The sequence below is a fragment of the Lactuca virosa genome, chromosome 3 (assembly GCF_052849685.1).
Source record: "Lactuca virosa cultivar CGN04683 chromosome 3, Lactuca_virosa_CGN04683_v6, whole genome shotgun sequence".
In the NCBI taxonomy this organism is placed as follows: Eukaryota; Viridiplantae; Streptophyta; class Magnoliopsida; order Asterales; family Asteraceae; genus Lactuca; species Lactuca virosa.
Window position 1 is genome coordinate 33,074,382 of NC_136428.1, and position 26,116 is coordinate 33,100,497.

At 33.7% G+C, this 26,116-nt stretch overlaps 1 non-coding gene across 1 annotated transcript; it reads left to right on the forward strand.

Annotated features, from left to right (window-relative positions):
• The first annotated feature begins 22,903 nt into the window (after window positions 1-22,903).
• On the forward strand, window positions 22,904-23,010 carry LOC145167987 (small nucleolar RNA R71). Its single transcript, XR_013741584.1, has one exon. It is a non-coding gene; the product is annotated as a small nucleolar RNA R71 (small nucleolar RNA).
• The last annotated feature ends 3,106 nt before the right edge of the window (window positions 23,011-26,116 follow it).

Consider the following 26,116-nt stretch of genomic DNA (forward strand, 5'->3'; position numbering starts at 1 on the left):
TAATATCTGTCGTTTCCAAGAAAATTAAATAATAATAAAAAGAAAAGCAATTAATAGAACAAGCAATAAGGAATAAAAAAAATAATTTTTTTTAAAGAAAGTGTTGGTTACGAGAATTGAATCGGATGGAAGTATTAATGACAAATATTTTTACAAAAAGTATATATATTATGGTAGTGATAATTATTCATAAAATAATAAAAAAAAGTAGTTAATAGAAAAAGCAATAAGGAATAAAAAAATTAAAGAAAGTGTTGGTTACGAGAATTGAATTGGAAGGAAGTATTAATGGAGCATGTTTACAAAAAATGATATATATTAATAAAAGTGTGATTAATAAATAATAATAATAATAATAAAAAGGAATAAAAACAAGAATGCAAAGATCAAACCTTGTCCAAGGAGATGAAACATGGGAAAACAATGCACAAGGCCATGTAAAATGCTTATACTTGTTCAAAAATAATAGGTAAAAATGATAATTCGAACTCTGGTCAGGAAAACGAAAAGTGTTAATTATGCACGCTTAACCAGCTCGATTACAAGAACCTTTTATAATTTCCTTCATAAACGAATATATATTAGAAAAAACTGTACAAATATAGTGATAAAAAATTATCATTTTGGTCCAAAAAGTTTGGACTAGCACCAGAGGTCTAAAGTTTTTATTTTGTTGCGAGTTTGGTCTAATTTGTTTTGAAAATATCTAAAATATTTTGTTGCGAGTTTGGTCTAATTTGTTTTGAAAATATCTAAAATGACAGATTTGCCTTTGTTATTTTCTTTTTTCTAATTTTCTTTTATTAAATTTGTATTTTCTATATAAAAATTAAACCAAAAAGAAAAGAAATATTAACTCTATTACACTCACATGCTTTTTATAACACACATAAACATCATATCCGGAGCACCACCGTCATACAACTACCAAAACAACCGCCGACGCCGGAACCCAGAACTATCCGGCGCCGACTTCGCCAGAGAAAAAAAACTGAGATCTGAACCTCCGGAGACCACCATTCTTCGTTCTTTCTGCTGCTACAATGGTCATCTCTTTCTTTCTCTCTGTTGAACTGTTATGAACCGCCTGTCGGACCATCCAAACCACCACCTATGAAGAAGATTTGAACATCAGACGTCGGATCTACGATCCGTATATGTGTCATTTGGCTTTCTAGTGCCGCCGTCAAATCCTTGACTGTCTCTATTAGCGTCCTCAACGACTCCGGAGCCCTAGGGTCGTTCGTCACCAGATTTAAGTTACCTCCGTCGGTGACTTGAGTTTATTCCACCTCTATCTGTGGTGAAGCAAGAATGATGATGAAGTGGTGAAGCGAGACGACGCCACCATCTATATATAAACTCCAGTGCCGCCGCCGCCTCTACAAACCTTAGCAAACCCTTGCTTCGATTTATGTGTCACCACTACCACCAATCTAACCACCGCTAGAGGAATACGATGAACATGATAGATAGATCTAGACCTGTTCGTTCCGTTGATTGGTTCATTGTTTCCGGAAACCTCCATCGATCTTTGTCTTTGAAAACCAATCCCATATTCTTAAAACCTTCTAGTTGTCGGACCCCTCTGGTTTGCTGTCAAAAACGTCTCCGACGACAGAATCCTCTCGTTACCTGAAAGGTCGGTCACCAAAATTGTAACCGTAATAGCCATCGGAATCTGGTGGTGTTTCCTTTTTTCTGAATGGGAGAGAGAAAAATATAGGGTGAGGGTGATAATACAAATAAATTTTTCTTTTTTCCTTTTTTAGTTACTGTAATTTAAAAGATAAAAAGAAAATGAAAATACAAAGGACAAAATCGTCATTTTATAAAAATTCAAAACAGATTAGACCAAACTAGCAACAAAATAAAAACTTTAGACATATGGTGCTAGTCCAAACTTTTTTGGATCAAAATGACAATTTTGAGCGAACCACAGTGACAGTTTGTGCAATTTAGTCTATATAATATTATATTAATTGTATAATTTTGTAAAAATTCAAACGCCATTTTTCTAGGGGCCTGTACGGACGCCAACCCCTTAAGCCAGGTCTGATTCGCATACTAAATTTTTGAATTTGAATATGCAATATGCAACTGCATATGATTAAGTTCAAATAGGTTTTCTTTTAACGAAATCAACATAACCTAAAGACCTACAATAATACCATGATTGGAGCCGATTACCCGAACCCTACACGCAATCCCTTTAATATGTTCGTTTTTATTTTAATGAAAAGAGTTTATTTAATACTTCATTCATTTACTTTATATATTTAACAAAAAATAATTAATCTTAAATTTATTAGTTCACGTACTAGTAATTATTACGAAATATTAGTGGGATTTCTTGTGGGCCAAGTTCTCAATTGTATACTTTGAGAATTATTTTAAGAAGATAATTATTAAACAAATATTTTTATATTATTTTTTTTGTCAAAATCATGTATTTTACATATTTTAAGTGGTTAAGAAAAAAAAAATCCCTTTAAATCTTAAAAAAAGACACAACCATCAAATTCATTCTATCAAAACATCTTATCACTAATATTTTTTTATTTTTTATTATATATATATATATATATATATATATATATATATATATATATATATATATATATATATATATATATATAGGGTTGAGATCCGTTGAGACTCATAATTTCCCGAAACCTAAGAATTAAAGGTGCGTTAGATCAAAATTGACTCATTAAAGGCATGATCGTTACCGATCTCATTTAATGTTTAATTTTTTTTTCATTGGAAATATTAATAAAAAGTTTTAAAAATTAGGATAATAAATCAAATTTCGAATTTTTTTATAAAAATAATTTTCGATTTTTTTTAAAAAAATGGAGTTATTTTAATTTTTTTTCAGAAAACATGAATATTTAAAAAATTTGAAACAAAATATTTAAAAAAAAACTGGTTATTTTTAACAAATACTACAATTTTAAAAAAAAAACTGCATTTTTTTAAAAAACTGCATTTAAAAAAAAACTTAGTTTTTTTTTAAAAAAAAAACTTAGTTTTTTTTAAAAAAAAAACAACAATTTTTTCAAAAAGACTGCAATTTTTTTTAAAAAACTGCATTTAAAAAAAACTGTAATTTTTTAAAAAAAATTGCAACATTTTAAAAAAAAAAACTTCATCTTTTTAAAAAGTTAATTTTTAAAAATCAGTAAATTAAAAAAAAACTAGAATATTTATAAAAAAAACTCTAAATTTTTTAACAAAAAAAAATCAAAGTTTTAAGTGCATATATGCATATTTCTTATATTATAATATTTGTAAATAAATCATAAAAAAAATCTCATTTTTATTAATAAATCTATAACCATAATAGTACAAGTATTTTATTCGATACAAAATAAAATATAAAAAACAAAAAATGCTACAAAGATTCACAATGTTATCATTTCTTCATATCAAGATTTCCATATTTTCTTCAATTTATCATTTTTTACCTCTTCAATATTTTCCACAAAAATTCTTCAAAATCTACAAGAAAATTAAAAAATTTTGATTAGTGCAAGAACACTCATTAAGGTTGGGAAATTTGTATTTTCGGTGGATTTTGTAGTGCTAGATATGAAGGAAGATGAAGAATTCCCATAATCTTAGGAAGATCTTTCCTAAGAACCGCCCATGCCTTAGTAGACATCCATTATTCAAAACTCACACTACGAGTTGGAGAAAAAGTGTGACATCCCCATTTTCACGGCCAGAGAAGACCGATTTTGTTTATGATTTTAAAATAAAATCAGAGTAATCTTTAAAAAGGTGTTGCGGAATTTGTCCCCAAAACAAAATATGATAAAAATTTATCAAAGCATTTCTTAAAGAAATGTATTTTTTATTTCATTACAAAACTCGGGATGTCCACATCGATACAGACCAAAAGAATAAACAGTACAATATAAGCCTTACAACAATTATTTACATCTACTGACCTATAATCCAAAATCTCTCGTCATCATCCAACTATGCTCTTGTTCCACTACCTGTAATACAGAAAGCTGAGTGGGTCAGGCTTGGGAGCCTGGTGAGCATATAGAGTTTTCAACCCACAATAAATAAATTTATTAATTTCATCAACCAACAATAAATTTATTAATTTCATCAACCAACAATAACCCTGATTACCCGTTCCCGTTATCCTCACTTTACGTCCCTAAACACCTATCATAAGGGACCTAGCCTAAGGATCATCATCGAGATGGACTTTACTGCTAAGGGGATTCCTCAGCCATATATGTCCGTAAGGCAACCATGTGGGGGATGGAGTACACCGGTGATCACATCGTTCACAAACACCTACAGGTTGCGGGTCTGCTAGCGTTCCACTAGACTGTCTAGAAAGGTCTGTGGTCGTCATCTATACTCCGCTAGATGACTGAAAAAACAACAACATTGAGGCCTCTCATCATTTTTATTTCATCACACATCAACTATTTCATCTACCCATGTTTCACCCAACATATTTGCAGATAAAAATAATTATACAGTTTAAAACCTGTATAAAACATTCATTCAACACCCATCTCAAATAAACAAACAATATATATACACATAGCACGTATTTTATAGAAAATACTCCATATGTGTAAGATGAAAGTGACTACACACTCACATGATAAGACGATGATTGGACAACACTTCGTCCCTTAAAACAACCTTTTTCGATGAAACCAGAATGTTTTCTTAAAAACCGGGCTTTATGCGGGCAGAGTTTCGACTCGAAAATCTCTTTTTCTTGGAGACTTTGGGCTCTCCGGGGCTTTCTTATGATGCTAGGATGGTATTCTATGCTTGGGGGTATTTATTGCAGCTTAAAAGAAAGTAGAGGGTGGAAAGTTATAAATTTTGTAAACAAAAATCGGATGCCTCGCACATTTATTTATAGGGTGATTTTTGGTCTCTCACGTCGTGAGAATTCATTGCTCACGTCGTGAACCATGGTTGATCATCTCGTAGCTTCGCCATCTGCGTTCTAGGCTTGCATGGTGTCCGTTTGACTCCTCACGTCGTGAGAAATCCATTGCTTACGTCGTGAGCTTTTGACTTATCATCCCGTAGACTTGCCATGCGTCTTATAGCTTCGAAATGTGGCGTTTTGACTCCTCACATTGTGAGTATTGAGGCTCACGTCGTGAGTCCAGTTAGATTAGGGTTTTCTGACACGTCTCATGCTCTCAGATAGTTGTATCTTCGGAAGGCCATAACTTTTGCATACGAGTTCCGTTTTTGACGTTCTTTATATCAACACGAAGGTGGAGATGTACTATACAACTTTAATTTAGAACCCCAAGGCTAAAAATTATTGTATCATAAACTTACTTTTTACGATTCCCGGTGTCGTGCCGGTTTTGTCGCGAAACTTCGACATGTCATAACTTCTTCGTTATAACTTGGATTTCGGTGTTCTTTATATCTCCGGAATCCTTGTTACGACCAATACAACTTTCTTCATAGATATCGGTTTTATCTAATGTTTTATTATTGTCCTTAATTTATTATAATTAAGTATAAAACACATAATACTCAAATAATACATTTTTATTACTTCAAAATGAGTTACAAAGGTTGACCTAGACTATTACATCATCTTTAATGCTTAGCCCAGAGACACAGGCGTTACAAAAAGTGATAACTTTCGGAGTCAATAAGAAGTCCATTAACTTGGAAACCAATAATGATGTATTCTTTATGGAGGATGTGGATAAGAGGATGAAATGGTTCAAGAAAAAGAAGAACGTGATGACCTTGTAGAATTGGAGAATTTGATGGAAGAAGAACTACTAAATTGGGAAAAATCTTTATAACAAGAAAAAGAACTGAAAGAAGAGGTAAAATGTACAAAACCAATAGCTTCAATTCCTATGATTTTTAAAGTTATTGCATATTCCATGCCCAAAGGATAAGTCGAAGAGGATAGTGAAGATAAGGATTCGGGTAATGAAGACAAGGTATACAAAAGTGTAGAGTCGAATCTAGACAAGATGGATATGAAGATGGAATCCGAAAGAGAAAAGAAGAAAAATAAAGAAGCAAGAGTGAATGTTGGAGTCAAGCGCAATAACGAAGAAAATGCCAACCCACGAAAGAAGGAAAATTCAAAGAAGGCGTACAAGTGACGAGTGGGTGGTTACAAAAGGAAAAGCCTCAAGATGACGGAGAATAGGGAGATTTCACTTCCACCCGCAACAATGTAGAACAGGAAGGAGTCCGACTTACGAATCCTACAAAAGAAGAGCTTTCGGGAGGCAACCCATGTTTGGTTTGCATTTTCTTTACATTATCTTTAGTTTTCTTTTCATTTTTTTGATATTTTGTTTAGGATATCTTGTTTTCTCATTTTAATCTCTAACCTTCTTCATGAGTGGGGGTTCGGCGAATTCGTTTTTAAAAGTATAAATTTTTTGGAAAATTTCAATGCCCACGGTTTGGATATTGCTTTAAGCCCATTTTTGTGCAAATGGAACAAACCCCACAACATCGCTAAACTATTGCCACAACGTGGATTATTCATCAGGTGAAAAAAATTTAGCCCTAAAATATCAAATCATTTTTACTTTTCTCCTTTTCCCCCCATGTCGTGCTCATCCTCACTCGAGTAATTAATCGAATTTTCTCTATTTTTCTTCAACTTTCGTGCATAATCTTCATAAAAGCTATGTGTTCGTTACTTTAATCTTCCTAATACTACATTTAGTCTTACGACTGCATGATATTTTAGCCAATTTACATAAATCTTTGAGATGCGATTGTTGGATGTAGGGATTATCTTGTAAAGGCAATATATTTCTTCTTTGCTTTGTTATCGGTGTTTAATCGTTCGATACATTTGATAGGAAAAAAACCTTTGTGATTTGGACGGATTTAAGATACATGAAACAAGTCTGATTTTTCGATATGTACTTCAGATACGGTGTGGAAGAGCTGTTCCCACGCCATGGAAACTAGACAAAAGCAGAAATTTTGTATTCTTTCTAAACAGTCTAGTATGCTCTGGATGTTATTTTTTTTGTTTGTTTAAATGGGACCCCAAAAACTCACTGGACACCAAGTTCTTTCCCAAGTTAATCAAGAGAACCCGAATGAGCCACCACTTCTTAAATGGTATAAATGGCCTCAAAAATTCGATCCCGAAAGTCTTGCACATTACAGAACCAGATTTGATTCGTTGCATGCTAGAGACATTCTTGCACCTCCAATTTTAGATTGGGATTGGATTGCAGAAACAGGGCTTGCTACTTAAATTGAACCATATTCGACAAAAGTCTACATGGGAAATGGTTTTCTTTTTTCTTGTGTTGGGTGGAGGTGTTTGTTAAAAATTCAAGAGCCGGTATTGTTGTGCACAAAAGTACCTACTTGTTTTAAATTTATAACCTAACTAACTTAACTAACTATGCACCTATAGGCAGTGCACCTAGTCGGATTATAGAATAGCTTAGGTAAGTTGGGCGTCGAACACAGTGAATATAATTTAATTTATTAATCTAACTACTTTTAATTAACCTAAAAACAAACTTAAATTGGGGTTTTACTGATTTTGCAAGATCGGAAGAACTTAATTCAACTAATATCAACCAACAAGCAAAGAAAACAAATAAACTTCAAGAATTAATGAGCACTTCTGCTTAGATTTGATTTCACCTTCTCCTATGGTTGATTTCTAGAGGATAAAATATATTGATTACCAATTTGTTAACCAACTATTATGATCAAATATCTAGACTTATCAATTTATGAATTACCATGCAATGATCAAGCACAAGTTAAACACCATCAATAATGAACAAAAATTGGATTATGAATGATAGTAATTACTCTCCTATGATCAAGTTAAGCAACCAAGCACAAATTAATATTAATTATGCTCTGTAACACATTTAAAGTTACTAGATTTAATTACTTTATCTAATATTTGACTAATCATAGCTCTAATTATTTAATGATCATAAACAATTAGGTGACAAATTCATGCAATTAGAATTATCAACTATTACACAAAATCAGATTAATAAGCAATATAAGCTAGAACTAAAACATGCTAGGGTTTAAATATCAAACACAAGTAAAACCAACATATATCATCCAATAAACAAAATCAACACATAAGGATTATGTTTATCCTCGCCAAACAGAAGTAAAAGGTTTCTAGCCTCTCATAGTAGCAGAAAAACACACAAAAATTATGCAATTAGGACTAGATCTACATGATCAAACCGATTAAATCTATGTATAATTCTTCTAATATTCTTCAATTCTTGAGCTCCTCTTGCTTCTCGATCTTCTCCTGAGTTTTCATTGATTTTTATTCGCAATTCTTCTCATAAAACCAGTTGGAAGTCCTTACATTCGACCTAATAATCGGATACTTATAGTTTCCATAAAACTGGTCACCGCAACATGGTCAACCACCACCAAGACCGCAATGCATGTATTTATGTCTAATTTTTCCTAAGAACTTCCCCAATCCAAAATACTCACAATCTTCATAAGCACTTGTCCACTTATTTTGAACAACACTCATGTTATGCATCCCTCCAAATATATCATCAAAAATCTTTCTTAACCTCAAGGTAATTTTTTGTTAAGCTCCCAAGCATATATATGCAAAAATAACCTTGAAAGAAAAATTACAATAAAAATAACTTGGCAAATTTCCTTATTCTTGAGTCTTCAACTTTGAGTATTTCTATTTGGAGCTTTTCTTCATGATATTTCTTGATCTTCATTACTTTGTAGCCTTTTATTCTCTAAAACTTTTGCAACTCTTTTTTTCTTTTTTCACAACTTTTTTCACTGAAAACTAAAAATCCTAAAAAAACATATGCTTAAGCACGGGAAATTAACTTTAACCCTTGTTGGTTAGGGATATTAGTGTAAGGTGCAATGACTACATAAGCTCTCGTGGATACATTTCTGGTACACGATGCTAAATATAGTATAACCCTCAAACTTAGCAAGGTTGTGTTTTTGTTCCATGATTATACTAAGATAGGGAAGCCACAAATACACTAGAACATATATTATATCAAGTAAACAACGAAAGTCGCATCGGATCGTCCCACACAACACCGACAACATAGGTCTTAACACAACAATTTTTAACTAGATTCAATTTTTAGATTATTATTTCAAATCTTTCTAATAATTTTTTACATCCTCGTCATTTTTTTAAATTTTTTCAGTATGCTTGTATTCCTATATTCAACCCCCTACCCGACACTTATATAATGCAATGCCCTCATTGCATGTTAAAACAATAAAAGAACATAAAATTAAAGACGAGAAATTGGAACAGACTCCCATGGGGTAGCAGTAGCGAGATTGAATTCTGAAACTTGTGTGGCATAGCTTGGAGTTCTCGTATAATGACTGGAAACGGTACTTTTGAGCTCTCTTCTTGTGAATATAAATGAGTCAGATCGAAATGAACTAATAAACCATTCTTCAAAAAAGAGTGTTGAACATAAGCCATGACGTGGTAAAGAAACGTCACGTCGTGGTGTCTAGTTTGAAGTTGTAATGGTCGCGAAATAAAAGATCGCCACGGCATGGTCTAGTGATGCCACATCATGGTGCAGGTCTATTACATTCGTGATAATATCAAATGCCACGACGTGGTAATGATGGCTATGTCGTGGTGTCTTTTCAGAATGCCTTAAAAAGCGAACATAGTGCTGTTGGGTTTTAGTATACTACACTCCTATGGTGTACATGCAACCCTATAAACCTTGGATCTATGTTTTCTCTATTATACATGCAAATATTAACTATTCCAAGGTTTCATCCTAACTAGCATATTATGAAGCACCTATACTACAAAGTTCTAGTTAGATGACATACCTTTTGATGTAGCTTGATGTCTTCAAGCTTTAAGAGCTTAGCCCCAATAGTGTGGAAGCCTCAAATGGAATCACAAATCACCAAAACACCTTGGAAGAACTTGAGAGAATATGTATGCACACTAAAATCGGCCCACTCTTATTTTCACACACTTGTGCCAATTTTGTGAGCCAAGGACCCCTTTATATATTATGGAGGATTAGGGTTACATCCATGTAAACCCTAATACCCATGACCTTTCATTTACATAGGATCCATGGGTTAAAAGCTCCATGGACCATCCATGAAAGCTTAGCCCAACCAAAATGAACTTGGCCCATTCCATATATATAAGAGTCCATATTTAATTAGTTCTTTTTGATCACTTAATTAATTCTAAATTAATTCTTGATCAATACTAATTAAATAATATGATTCCATATTAATATATTAGAACTTATAATATATTAATATGAATCATAAATATACTATTCTCAAAAGACTATCCATATAAATTGTGCCGGTGAAGTGCAACCCAAATGGACCATGCCGGGTCGGGTCAAGTACATACCAAATATAGTTATGGACTTAGAAATTAATCCAACAGTCTCCCACTTGGATAAGTCTAAAACTATTATTGAGTATGACTTCAAAACCTAACTGGCAATCGTAGCTCTTAAAGCCGATGTCGAACTCTGACCTTGTCAATGACTTGTCCATTAGATAAGGGATCATATATTCCTCCATTCTAGATATCATATGGACTGAGACATGGATTATAATCATTCTCTCTGTCCATTTGTTGTTTCCCGATTTTCGATTTATGATGACTGACTGATTGAACAAATCAAATCAGTCCTGGCTTGGCCAAGCACTCACATGTGTCATCGCTAAATCATCGAGGGGCCCACAGATATCGCTTTTATCCCGAAGGTAAAAGGAATGGATAAACTTCGACTCATATGGCTTGTTCTACTACTTGTTGAATCATACACAAAGGCACGTTTTATAACATCGAGTTACCAAATGCGTTTTCGTGCAATCAATGTATAACCAACTCATAGTAACAACTCATATCTCTAGGTTTAAAGAATATAAGATATTATCGTCTCATGATCACTCGTGATAAAATCCATGAAGTGATTCAAATGAGCGCGAGTTGAATCCAATACTCAGAACTTATGAGCACTCATGAGTGTTGTAGCACCACTTTGTCCACCAACTTGGACCTCTACAAACCAACCCATGACAGTCTTGATTCATATCTACTTCCAACATATGACCGACTGTGGATGGTTTGAATAACTTAATCATTCAGGAAGAGCGACTTAGTTATTCTGGAAGTCAAAACATGTAAAGTGAAACACAAGAATAAATGAATCAAATATGGTATCAAACCCTATGAATATAAATAAACACTTTTATTTATCACCATACTGATTACTCATTATTCATTGTTTCAGTTTTATCAACTTTATACTTGAATTAAAAACACTAGTTATCCCATGCTCCAAGCATGTACACTATGTTTTTCTTAAACAATAGCTTTGCCATACACCAAGTATGCACTCTATGTTTGTCTATGATCCTTACTTTGTGAAATAAACCAATTGAACATAATTTCAATGATTCTAATTTCACACTCCCAAATTCTTATCGAAAAATGTGAGAATTTCAAATTCCTATCATTTATCGAAATCTGTTTAGATTTTAAACTTATATGCACTGACCCTCCTGTAATGAATATGTACAAAGTCACAAAGACTTGTCAACAGTCATTATAAGGTATTCAAAAGGAGATCAACTCCATGGAAACTAAGTCTCATATTGAAAGTACATTGCTTTGGACATGCTTCTTGCATTAAGTTTTCTAATCTTACACAGATAACTTCCACCTATGGAGACAACTCCATATTCTCATTTTGACTATCACTTCTGAATAAGAGATGCCTCTTTTCAGAATATGTCAATATGGTCCTTCCAAAATTAGCACTATACTTCCAACTGTCCCTGAGCAACCAATCTTTGGTAAACCTCAGATTGTCCTCGACAATTGCTTAATCATTTTAGTCATATCCAATTCTAGACCTTTTCCCTTCTTAATGACTCTGGGCATTTGAAAAAATTTAGAAATGACAAATATTATAGCACATGCAATCGAGCCTGTACCCAAAGCAAATGGTACACGATTCATGATGTCTCACATAAAGACATGATTCTAGACCAGTCTTTTGCTACAATATTTTTATTTGCCATGTTTTCAAAATTTGACTATGAACAGGGATGCCGTAATCATAATCGAATTTTGAGAACACAATATATAGAATTTCCTTAAGTTGAAGCAATCCAACATGAAATTCATATATATATATATATATATATATATATATATATATATATATATATATATATATATATATATATATATATATATTCTTGACTAAAGATGATTAAGGTCTCAATCTAAGCCTTTAGAACTGAAATGAAGTATATCCTTTCCCTTAATTATAGCAAAACCACTTTTTCAATCCCTGCAGCCTCACGAATTGAAACTTTTGTTTTCTATAATTAACATTGCTAACTTGCAACACTAACAATAATTATCATGCTCCCACTAACATGATGATTATTAGCAAAACACTTATGCTCCCACTAGCTTTGACATGTACTCAGAAATCAGATGGACTTCTAGAAATCAATACTTTATTGACTTTCTTACCAAAGTTCAGATTTCTGATACGAGATGCTTTGATAAAACTTTATCAAAATCATACACCTTTCCTTAGATAGCATGCATGTGTGTCTAAACAATTTCAGAACTATGAAAAGGGATGCCGTAATCATAGTCTCAATTGTTTAGACCTTTTGCCATCTGCTTCAAATCTACTTGGTGGAAGTGTTTCCTCACCATCATTTTCATGAATCGGAGAGAAACCTTATGAACCTTAGATTTTATGGTGTATGTGTTCTTATCCATGTGAATCGTCAAAACCATAGTCACAAGACAAGGATAATGACAAATCCAAACTCATATGGACTGAACTTATGCAATCTTAACTTCTTGCCACCTGGCAGTACAGGGCCTGCCATTGCTTCCAAGTTGTTATGCAACCAATTGAGAACTTTTAGAACTCCTATGCAAATCCAACTTTAACTGGAATGGGCACAGAATATGTCAACACGATAGGTTATAAACCTCAAGTCGTGTGCTAGTGAAGAACCTCAGGTTTTATTCTTGATTAGTTCTTGAAATTCTTTTTAGGATCTTTAAGACTCCCACTATCCTCTTGACATATAAGACTATCTTGCCAAATATTCAAGAGATAGTGCGGATTATTTATCAAGACAAACACTTCACACAATTGGCCTTAGTTGGTCTTTGTTTTATCCAAAACATCACAACTTACCAATTTCAAATGTACAAGAGTAGGACACTTTTACTCTTACATTTGACAAGTGTTTTAAACCTTTCTTTAAGATATATCACTCAAGTTACAATCTTGAAGTATGACTCTAAGAATTGTTTTGGAACGAAGTATGACTCATCTTCCTGATCTAACCATTTCAACAATTCATGACTCCTCTTCTTAGTCATAAGAATGCACTAAGATGACCTTTAGAGGACTAATTGTGATATGATTTCTAAATCATTAAGATGATCACAAACATGATACTAAAGTACTCTCCCATCTTTTCAGATTTGAGAAACTTTTATCTTTCTGCCTAATTTGATTCTTCCCATTCGTTCTGCCATACATTGAGACTTTTCCAATGTTTCAGAATTATACTTAAACTTGTAAGTATAACCATATTTACTAAAATTTAGTAAATAAAATAGTCTTAACGAGCTTTGTGGTGGACATGACCAGTGCACAAGAATGTGTACTCGATCCCTTTAGTCCTTCACTTGACTCACACATCCATGTGAACAAGTAATTAGTCTTGATTTTCCAATGCTTGAAAGTTCTCATTCATCATACTATTCAACTTGCATGATTCCAAGTTTCGGTCCAATTGAAACTTGGGTGATGAGGAACTTTCCTGATTTGGTAAATTTAGACACTACCACAAATGAAAGAATCAAATCCATTTTCCAATATTGCTGTCAGTGGAATCATATAAGCAACAATTTTCCACAAATGCCATTGTAAGGATACTTCAAATAAATAAAATTAAACAATTTTCTTTTATTTTAAAACTTTGCGGAAAAACTTATCCTTACAATCCATATGGAAAATTGTTGTTATCTATTCCTTAGCAATATATCATAACTTTTTAAGCAACTGCTCAAAATTCTGATGCGATCGAAATCCACCTTCACGATCAGAATCAACATATACTTCCTTTAAGATTTCTCTCTATTCTTTGATTCTTAAAACATCAACATGTGACCCAGTCACATCATGTAATGAGGATCTCAGAATAGAACTTAACAGAGTTAGATAATGGGCTCTACCTGATGTAGAGTCAAACTTATTGACTTTAACATCCTTAGGTAAATTTGGCAGCTTTGCAATCCACGCCCCTTCCTTTGGCAAAATAAACATATGGACCCTTTGGTAATGGGACTATCTCAGACTTAGCCTTTCTCTTTACCATTTGGTCAACCGGGTTGACTATGGCCAATCCCTTTCCATTGGGAAGATAATGCTTTTTCTGGATTTCCAGTGTCACCATTGTCACTGTCCATAAAGTTTTTCGGAAGTTGATCTTCTAATCAAATTTGCTTTACCATCGTTCCAAATCATTGCTGATTCAGCAGCACCAAGCAAATAGATATGATCATTAAGGTTCATGTCATAGTCTGTTTCATAGTAGTCCCAAAGGAACTCACTATGTGACTTAGAAAGTGATTGAACATCCAACTTTCTCAAGACTTTGACACCCAACTCTCCCGACTTGTCAATATGTGACTTCATATCTAAGATGTGATCATACATAGACCTTGCTTGCCATTAGGGCTTGAGTGACCTTGAACTTATGGGTTAGGGAGAATAATTGGAGGAGGTGGAGGAAGAGAAGTATGACTTCCATGAGCCAAACTCGGGAAGTCATATTCATTAGGAAAGCTTGGTTTGGGATGATCATTGTTGTCTAAACCAGACATCAACAATAGGAGAAATTCACGTAAAGTTGATTTAAGTCCTTAATATAACACCCAATATGATATATTAAGGCTAGGACCCAACAAACTATTTTATAACTTGGAAGAGGGATGCCGTAATCCAAGCTATAAAATATTTGAAGGTAGGTGAATGACGATTCACCAATTTCCACCAAGATAAACGAAATGTATTATTAGGTTTTAATTGGTTTTGAAACTCCTAGATTCTTTTGAGATTCATTGAACTTTTCAATGGCATGTTTCAATCTCGAGTGTGCCCTTCAGGTTTTGTGACTGGGATGCCGAGGATCACAAAACAAGGTGTGAAGTAACCATGAAATATACTTGGTACCCTTAATATTTACCCCTCAATCGATGTGCCGGTTAACCACACATGCTCCAACGATACTATGATAAACATTAAGTTACCCTTTGCCTACCTTGTTAAGTCCAGGTTAGTGTGCCGGTTAACCACACACGCTCCACTAACAGCTTAAACAAAGTGCAAAGTGTAACCTTATAAGTGTTTAGTTACTTAGTATTTATCATTATACTTATAATGAAGGGAGAATTATAGTCCTTGTCCTACCTGTTCGGCTTACGACCCTCCACCGGTCAAGGAAGCGGTGAGTGAGAGTGGACACCCATTAAACTGCCATTTTATAGGCAGTAACCTTATACCCCCTTATAGACCGGCTTCGTGAATGAGGCCTACTAATGGTAAGACGACTTGCTCTTATACATATAATATATTAAACTTTTAATATTATAATAGTATAAGGGTGTATTTTAGACATTTAAAATACTTGGTGGTTTAATCTATTAATTAAACTAGACTTTTAATTTAATTAAACTCAAACCATATATTTATGGATTAATAATACTCTTTTAATTAAACGCTTTAATTAACTATTAATAAAGTCCATAAGAGTTAATTTGAACTATTCAACAAAACATCATAATTCCAATTATTAAACTCAAAATTAAAACCATTTAATTAATTGTTTAAGTTATGAACCCAAGAGTTTTAGAATTCAATTCTTTTTTTCATAAAAAACTTTTCTCAAATTCCAAAACTTGAGGGCAAGTTTTGTAATTCTTGAAAACCTTTGGATTCCATAACTTATGGAATTAATGGTGTTTTATGATGAAACTTTCCATGTTCCATAACTTAAGAACAAGTTATGGAATTCTTTAAAACATTAACACCAAATTTTGTAACTCCATAAAAACTTTGAATCAAATTTTTTTTTTTAAAAAAAAAAACTTTCATATCCATAACTTATGGAAGTTTCAAAAACCCTTAAGATCACAACTTTAAAAAAACTTTTGAGCTCCAAAATTTTATGACAAAATATGTAACTCCTTAAAACATTTAGATCAAACTTTTAAAATTAATAAAATAATCATATCATTTTATCTTTTACTGAATTTGACCTAATTCAACTCATATAACAAATGATTCAAATTTTACAAATAATTCGTTTTTCACAAAACAAGTAATTATCTTAAAATTTGACAAACGTCACGTTTTTTTTTCCTTTTTTTTCAACTTGAAAATAAAACATTTGCATCAATATAACAGAAAACAACCCATGGCTCTGATACCACTGTTGGGTTTTAGTATACTACACTCCTATGGTGTACATGCAACCCTATAAACCTTGGATCTATGTTTTCTCTATTATACATGCAAATATTAACTATTCCAAGGTTTCATCCTAACTAGCATATTATGAAGCACCTATACTACAAAGTTCTAGTTAGATGACATACCTTTTGATGTAGCTTGATGTCTTCAAGCTTTAAGAGCTTAGCCCCAATAGTGTGGAAGCCTCAAATGGAATCACAAATCACCAAAACACCTTGGAAGAACTTGAGAGAATATGTATGCACACTAAAATCGGCCCACTCTTATTTTCACACACTTGTGCCAATTTTGTGAGTCAAGGACCCCTTTATATATTATGGAGGATCAGGGTTACATCCATGTAAACCCTAATACCCATGACCTTTCATTTACATAGGATCCATGGGTTAAAAGCTCCATGGACCATCCATGAAAGCTTAGCCCAACCTAAATGAACTTGGCCCATTCCATATATATAAGAGTCCATATTTAATTAGTCCATATTATAATTTTTGTTGTAAAACGTTTCTCTTCATCAAGTGGGAACCCTACACTTATTTAAAAACATGATCTTCAATTATAATCTTCTAGAAATCACACGACTTCCTCATCAATTAAGCTCATTCACTTTTTTTGTTTAATACTACACAAGAAGATCAAAGACTATAGAAACACATGATTATTCATTTAAACTACGAATAAAACTGAAATTATAAACTAAAAAGAAGTCAAAAAGAAAATGCAAACTCTTAAACATCGGGTTGCCTCCCAAAAAGCACTACTTTTTTAGGAGTCGTGAGCTGGACTCCTTCCCACTAAACGTTGTTGTGGTTAGGAGTGGGATCTCCCTCTTTTCACCTTTTGCTCTTTCCACTTATGCTTGTATGCTTGAACACGTCTTATATACGCCTTCTTTGATTTTTCTTTCTTCTTTGGATTAACACTTTCTTAATGTTTACGCTTCACCCCTTTGCCTTGCTTTTTCACCCTTGTACTATTCTTCTCATCTTGCTCCATCTTGACCATTTTTGGCTTCTCTAATTCCCCACCCATATCTTCATCAATTATCTCAACTTCTTCACTTGAATCCACTTATCTTTCATCATTTTCCTCTTCCACTTGAGCCTTGGGTGTAGTGAACGTGATCACCTCAAATGTCATATGAGATAAGGCTCTTGGTTTACAACATTTGATATTTGCAATAGGAGGCTTCTCCTAAACTTTTAACTCTTCTTCCATCATCTTTTCCATCTCTTCTAGATCACTAAGGTGTTCTTCTTCCAAATTATTCATCCTTAGCGCTTCAACTCTTGGTAATTCATAACTCACTTTTTGACTCATTTCGAAAGTAATTTCTTCATCTTCTACATGAAGTGTGAGCTTTAATTCGTAGATGTCAACAAGTGCTCTTGTGGTACTTAAAAATAGTATTCCCAAAAATATAGGAAGGTCTTCATTTCCTTCATATCAAATACCTTAAAGTCATCCGGAAAAATAAATTTGCCCACTTTCACTAATAAATCTCCAATGATTCCATGTAGGTTAGTGATTGAGTGATCTGTTATTATAAGTGTCATCTTCGTGTCTTGGAGCCTTGGTATACCGAGCTTCTTGTCGAAAGAATATGGAATAAGATTGATGCTTGCCCCCGAATCGAATAAAGCATTTATAGAAGCAGAATTGCCAAATTTACAAGGCAAGGTTAATTGGCCCGGATCTTCCATTTTTATTGGCATCCCATTGATGATTGTAGTTGAACATAAATCATTAAGCACTATGGTTAATGCTTTTTCCAAATCCTTTCAATTAGTTATCACATCCTGTTGGGTACAAAGTTATCCATGTATGACTTTGAAAATGGTTTGACTTATGTAGACCCACTTGCATGTGGTAATGTAGCCTTGTGACATGATATATATATATATATATATATATATATATAGAGAGAGAGAGAGAGAGATGTAAACACCTCTATATAAGGTGGGTTCATACCACTTGTAGAGGTGTGCTTGAGAGATGTAACATTGAGAGTGTTAGTGTGTGTTAATTATGTAGATTTAGATCTAGATCCTTTTTTGTAACACCTTACATAATCGAATGCATCTCTTAAACACCGAAATCACCGTGTTCATTGTGTGTTCTTTAATTCCGCATGTCAAACCAATGTTCATAATTCACATCAATTGATATCAGAGCGGGTCTTCGAAGATCAACATGATTTTTTGAAGAAACGATTCTTGGTTTGGCTACAATCATCACAATTGGAGCATTTATGGTGAGTCTCTCTATGATCTCTCTAAATCTCGTTGATTCGTGCATTGCGTTTTTTAATTTTTGATCATTTTGACTCCTTGGATCAAATTTTTTTTGAAAAACCCACTTGTTATGATCCAATAATTTTTTCATTGATCAAGCCCGATCCAATCGTATTCTTTGATTTGATTCTCAAATTGCAATTTTTCGTTTGAATCGAGTTTTAAGCCCAAATTCATTGTGATTCAATTACTTTTGATTTAGCCCAAAGTTTTGATCCGATCACTATTATTTTTCAAATGTTTGAGCCCAAATCACGAATCTGTTACTATTCATGATTCATTTGTTTGAGCCCAATGTTGATTTACAATTTTGTCTGATCCAAATTCCTTCATCAATCGATATTCATCAAAAAGACTGAAATACTTTTGTGTTGACCGACATTGAATTTTTCATTAAAATTCATTGAACTTATGTTCGTTGATTCGTCAAATTGTGTTCATCGGTTCATTTTCAACATCTAGTTTCTATTCTGATTCATGTATATATTAAGTCACATACTCAGATCAGTTTTCTTAATTGGAATTATCGATTTTATGATTCGAAGGAAACACTGATCTTGATCGATTTCATCCATGATTTGAGTTTCTCTTTCACGATTTCTGCTACATTACCGATTGATAAATTGATTTTAAGGTTTATCTTTGCTTTGATTCAAAATCAAGTTCAAATTCATGATTGTTTCAATTCGAGTTCTTTTGTGTTCTTATAATCGACTGAAGTGATTTATCAATTGATTCTCTTCCCTGGATCGAATTGGAAGAGAATTCCGGACTATGATTTGTGTTCTGACGATTGGTGATTCAAGAATAAGTGATACTCAAGAACAGACGAAGATGGAGACAAATTAATGAAGATTAGATCAGTAGATGTTTGGTGTTAATCATAATTTGTGATGAACGATTGATGATACTGGTTAAGAACACATGAAGAACATATAAAATACTATGTTTTGATCTGAAATTGTTCAAGAAAACTTTTGGTTTGGTGTTTGATGATTGTTGAAATCGAAAGGTCAAAACGAGTGGTCTAAATCGAAATAAGAATCTCACACCTGACATTTGTTTCATATATGGATTAAGGATTGATTGAGTGATATTGAATGGGTCTAATTTGTGAATGGTAAAATTAATTTCGATTTGGGTTTCTATGTGTATGTACTGTGTCGATGTTGAAAAAGAACTGGTTTTGGGCAAAGTTGAAAACGCAGGCTGTGAAATTGACTGGAAAATTGATAATCGTTATATCGATTGTTGATTTGGAGTCGAAGATTGATTGTTGGGTCTAAAGAGAATGAATTTTGAAGTCGACTGTGAGTTTTTGGAGCTTAATAGATAGCGAAGCTTTGGAATCGAAATTTTGATGTCGATCTGATGCAAAAGCGAAGGTTGCTTGAGGATCGATGTCTAATTTTGATTTTGATTTCGAAATAATTACTGAAAAATGAAGGTTGTGTTGGAGTCGTTGAGGTCGATTTTGGTCGATGTTGATGTTAAACAGCGAAGGGTAGGACTTTGTTGTTGATGACGATGATTTTGGAACTGGGAGATATAATCGAAATTTTGATGTCAAAATGAAAAGTCATTTGAGTTAATTTCGAAAGTTTTGGTTATCGGGTATCACCTAACGAAGGATTTGTGTGAAGGATTCGAAGGTTTTGTAGCGACTGAAACAAATCAACAGGGGAAGAAACTAGAAATTTCGAAATCAGTCTTTAATGTTTCGAAAGATTGACACTTTGCACCCACTTTCGAAATAAGGACTAAACTTTCTAAAGTTTGAAGATGTGTGCAGAAGTTTCAAAAATTGTACCTGAAGTTTCGAAAATTTGGCAGGCCATACCCAAAATTTGAAAATGGGCTGATTTTCTGAGAAATTGAAGATTGTACATTTCAGGCCCCTGCAGTTAATGAGAATTGACGCTTTCTACCCAGTTTCGCAAATGGGGGAGAGTTTCACATTTTTGGCTATTTAGGGCGCACCGGGTTACTGCAGAATTTTGAAATTGACAATTTCTACCCATTTTTGAGAAATTTTGTCAAAGGCGGTCCGTGAACGAAGATAAAAATTGAAGATTTTTTGGATTTTCCGGATTGAAGCAAAATGTTTATGTCATGTGTTAAAGGGAAGTTTTGTATAGAAAAATTCCGAAATTAGCACTTTCTCATTCCTTTTTGGTTTTATAATCAATTTTCGATTATAAAAAGGGGGAGAGATTTATATAGAAATTCGAAAGTTGAATTTTTCATATTACGCGGACTTGAAGACCGAAGTGACCTCGAGTATTTGAAGCTTATGAAATGATTCGATTGGAAATTCGGAAGTGATTTCGGTTCATGATGGGTTTGGACTTATTGTAGATTTTGGGGTGTGCTTTTATGCTCAACTTTAGGGTGATTATTTGGAGGTTGAGAAACTCCTAATTATCTGTTGATGCTCGGTTTGTATGGTCTCACATTCTAGAACCCGGATTGAAAAATCATTGAAGATTTGAAGTTCATCTCTACATGTGTCACACTTGAGGCTCGGGTCGCGTAGTTGCTTGAGTTCGGAAGATTTGAAGCGGGTCATCCATTCCTAACTTTGAGGGGGAGAATGTTGGGTACAAAGTTATCCATGTATGACTTTGTAAATGGTTTGACTTATGTAGACCCACTTGCATGTGGTAATGTAGCCTTGTGATATGAGAGATAGATAGATAGATAGAGATAGATAGAGAGAGAGAGAGAGAGAGAGAGAGAGAGACATGTAAACACCTCTATATAAGGTAGGTTCATACCACTTGTAGAGGTGTGCTTGAGAGATGTAACATTGAGAGTGTTAGTGTGTGTTAATTATGTAGATTTAGATCTAGATCCTTTTTTGTAACACCTTACATAATCGAATGCATCTGTTAAACACCGAAATCAGCATGTTCATTGTGTGTTCTTTAATTCCGCATGTCAAACCAATATTCATAATTCACATAACATCCTTGGCAAACATAGGAAGTTTGACAATGGATTGGAGGAGTGGAGCATTTATCGAAAGTGATAGCACTTGTTCCATGAACCTCTTATGTTCCGGCTCCATATTATGCTTAAGGGATTGAAACGGGAATGGTAAAGGAGGATATACGAATTTAGAGTAGAAAATTTTGGATTCGCCAATGACCATGACGTGATAAGATCACCATGTCGTGGTGAATCATCAGAACGCGATCCATAATTTGGTTTTTTAGCTTCGGGCTTCTCTTCTTCCAAATACGAATCAAGCTTTTTAGTTGTTGTTTCATGGATCATAAATGGATTAGAATGAACTTCTTCCTCAGTGAAATTGCCATTACATGAGGTTGTGATTTCGGGTCGGGATTTCTAGGTGGTAACCTCTCATTAACAAGTGTTGTAAGTTGACCAAGTTGAGTCTTTATGTTCTTGATGATTCCTCACATTAGCATCAGTAGCATCATGACTTTTTCTGAGGCTTCCATAAACCTATGAAATACTTACTCAAAATCCATATTCTTCTCGCGTGGTGGTTGTTCTTCTTGGTAATAGTCTCGACCTGTTTGTCTAAAATTTTGTCATTTTGCTTCTCGTACTCTTCATAAGGTAACCACTCTTTTTAGGTCTTTCTCTAATCTTTACCAAATCAATCACCACTAGAGTAGCAAATTTGTGCTTTCCTGTTACCATTCTCATCTAGATCACAATCATTGGTCAAATGTGGTCCGCTACAATTATCATACCCAACATGAAATTGAATCGATAGATTGATCCATCTTTGTCATCCTCCGATCCATATTCTCTAATTTTTCCAAAACCACAATTAAGTTCTCGTTCCCTCCATCTCCTTTACCTCTAGTAACATCTTCTCTAGGGTTATGATAATTGCGTGAGTGCTTCGCGAATTCTTCAATCAATTCCTTAATCGTCGCTAGTTCTTTCTTCGTCATTGGTCCTTGAGATTTAAGTAGTTGCCTTGTTGTGACATTCACCCCATTATAGAAAATGGATACTTCTTGTTGAACATTGAGATCATGTTAAGGACAAATTCTAAGCAAGCCCTTGTATCTTTCCCACGCTTCGTACAATGATTCTCCGACTTCTTGTTGAAAATTAGCAATTTTATTCTTTAGCTTTGAGTTTTGTGGAGGCAGAATAAATTTCTCAATAAAAGCGTCATGAAGATTAGCCCAAGTAGTAATGGATCTGAGATCGAGCGATTTTAACCAAACTTTTGCTTCACCAGTAAATGTCACCGGAAGTATCCTAAGTAAAATTGATGCTCATGGCATGTTTAGAACATTGAAGTAGTTTGCAATGTCCTTTACTTCAACTATGTGCTTGAATGCATCTTCATATTCTTTTTCAGAAAATGGTATGTCCTTTAGCGTTGATAGAATATGCCACTTGAGCTTAAAAATTCTTTCAGCTGGAATCTCAGGTGGTACAAGACCTGGTCCATTATCCTCACATATCCTCTTCTTGTAATCACCCATGGTCATTCTCGTGATATCCGCCATCTCTTCAACCTCACTTTTTATCTCTTCGTCTGAACTTCCATCGGTAGATGTTTTAGCTCATATCCTACTTCCTTCTTGCTTGGCGTCTTCTCAAAAAGCTCGAATTTGTCGGATTGAAAAGTGATACTTGATTCGTTGACCTTCTTGTCCTTCTTCTTGCGGAAAGCTGATTAAGAATATTGAAGTGGTGGATTATTGGAGTTTTTGATCATCGGGTCATAAATCAATGAAAGAAAAGAAAAATAAAAACTCAAAAAAGGAATAAAAATTACAAAACTAAAAATCGACTGAGAAGTAACCGCGACGTGGAAAAGATAACCATGATGTGGTTGTGTCTCAGAAAACAATTAATGCATAAAAGTAACTTTTTTGCAGTTTTTAGCCCGCAAAAAGGATCGAGTAACTAAAAGCAACTAAACTATATATCAAATAAGTTGTTCCCCGGAAACGGTGCCAAAAACTTTGATGTGTGCAAAAGTACCTATTAGTTTTAAATTTATAACCTAACTAACTTAACTAACTATGTACCTATAGGCAGTGTACCTAGTCAGATTATAGAATAGCTTGGGTAAGTTGGGTGTCGAACATAGAGAACGAAATTCAATTAACTAAACTAACTACTTTTAATTAAACTAAAAAAACAAACTTAAGTGGGGTTTTTTTACTGATTCTGCAAGATCAGAAGAAAACAAATAAACTTCGAGAATTAAAGAGTATTTCTGCTTAGATCTGATTTCACCTTCTCCTATGGTTGATTTCTAGTGGATAAAATATATTGATTACCAATTTTTTAACTAGATATTATGATCAAATATCTAGACTTATCAATTTATGAATTACCATGCAATGATCAACCACAAGTTAAACACCAAATCAATAATGAACACAAATTGGACTGTGAATGATAGTAGTTACTCTCATATGATCAAGTTAAGAAACGAAGCACAAATTAATATTAATTATGCTATTTAAAATAGTTAAAGTTACTAGCTTTGAATACTTTATCTACGATGTGATTAGTCCTAGCTCTAATTACTTAGTGATCATAAACAATTAGGTGACAAATTCATGCAATTAGAATGATCAACCATTACACAGAATCTGATTGATAAGCAATATAAGCTCAAACTAAAACATGCTAGGGTTTAAATATCAAACACAAGTAAAACCAACATATATCATCCAATAAACTAAATCAACACATAAGGGTTAGGTTTATCTTTACCAAACAGAAGTAAAAGGATTCTAGCCTCTCATAGTAGTAGAAAATCACACAAAAGTTATGTAATTCAGAGTATACATGTGCAAACCAATTAAATCTATGTATAATTATTCTAATCTTATTTAATTCTTGAGCTCCACTTGCTTCTCGATCTTCTCCTGATTTTACAGAGTTTTTTAGTCGCAATTCTTCTTAGAAAATCGATTAGAAGTCCTTACATTCGACCTAATAATTGGATACTTATAATTTTCATAAAACTGGTCATCGCGACGTGGTCAACCGCCACCACGTCGTGGTCTTCGTCAGAATCTCGTATTCTCCACGTGAACATTGATGATCAGGAACCTTCCATTCGCCACATCGTGGTGGACGATCACCACTACTTGGTCTTCTATATTCAACTCTTTTTTTCTTCATTCCTTCTTTAGCTCATCCATTCCTGCTTCCAGCTCCTCGTTTTCTTCCTTTTTATCCCAAGCATGTATTTGCTACTACAAAATAGATTTCAAACATAATAAGCACCTTTTGTCCCAAATTAAGCATAATTATAGCTAAAAGTATTAAGAAATATGCATGAATTATATGATTAAATATGCACCTATCAAGTATGCAGAGAATTGTGTGTGGAATTCTTTTCCACAATCTAGTTCACTTTTCAAGGGGATATAAGATGGGGCACTTGATCACATGTTTAGCTCCATCTTATGAATTGATGGAACATCTACTTATTATGATGCTTACGAGAGTCGAGGGGTGTTTACTGTAGCCCCGTTTATTTCAAGATGTTATGATTGTTTGTGACATTAGCAGAGGAAAGTACATGATACCTTTGGCTTACCCAATTAGATGAATCAAGGACTTTAGACCGCGAGACCACCACAATATGTGAAGGAGAGTGGTGGGACAAGCACCACCATAACACAATGTACCAATTGGAGGAGTTTCGGTGGACCTATTTCAAAGTCAGATTGGGATATATTTGGACAACCTTCATGGAGGTGTGAATTACATTGGAAATTCTATGGATTAATTTTTTTTCGTATTTGAACATCAAGAGGCTTGTTAATATGTCACAACAACTCCCGTATATATTCCAACATGGGATGAGTTGTGGGAGTTGGTGATGTTGGATCTTGCACTTGTGGAACACGTGATGAGGAGGATGATGAGTAACGACTATCCGTTTATTTTTAGTTTTTATGTTTTATGCTTGGTTTGTTTGTTTTAAACTATGTTTGTTTTTGTTTCTTTTGGTGTGTTTTCATTTTAATTTTCTTTGAATTTGTAATCGAATGATAATGTTTGTTTCCTTGTTTTACACTAGGAGTTTGGTTTGTCTTTGGTCTTGCAGAAAATAGGTTTCATATTCGGGAGAAAAAGTCGTAAGAGAATTTTGAAGACTGTAATCGAGACCCACAACTTTTGATATGTGTGGGGTGCGCGTCGAGTTCATGAGATATTTTTCACTATACAGAGGATTCATTAAGATTATTTTGAGCT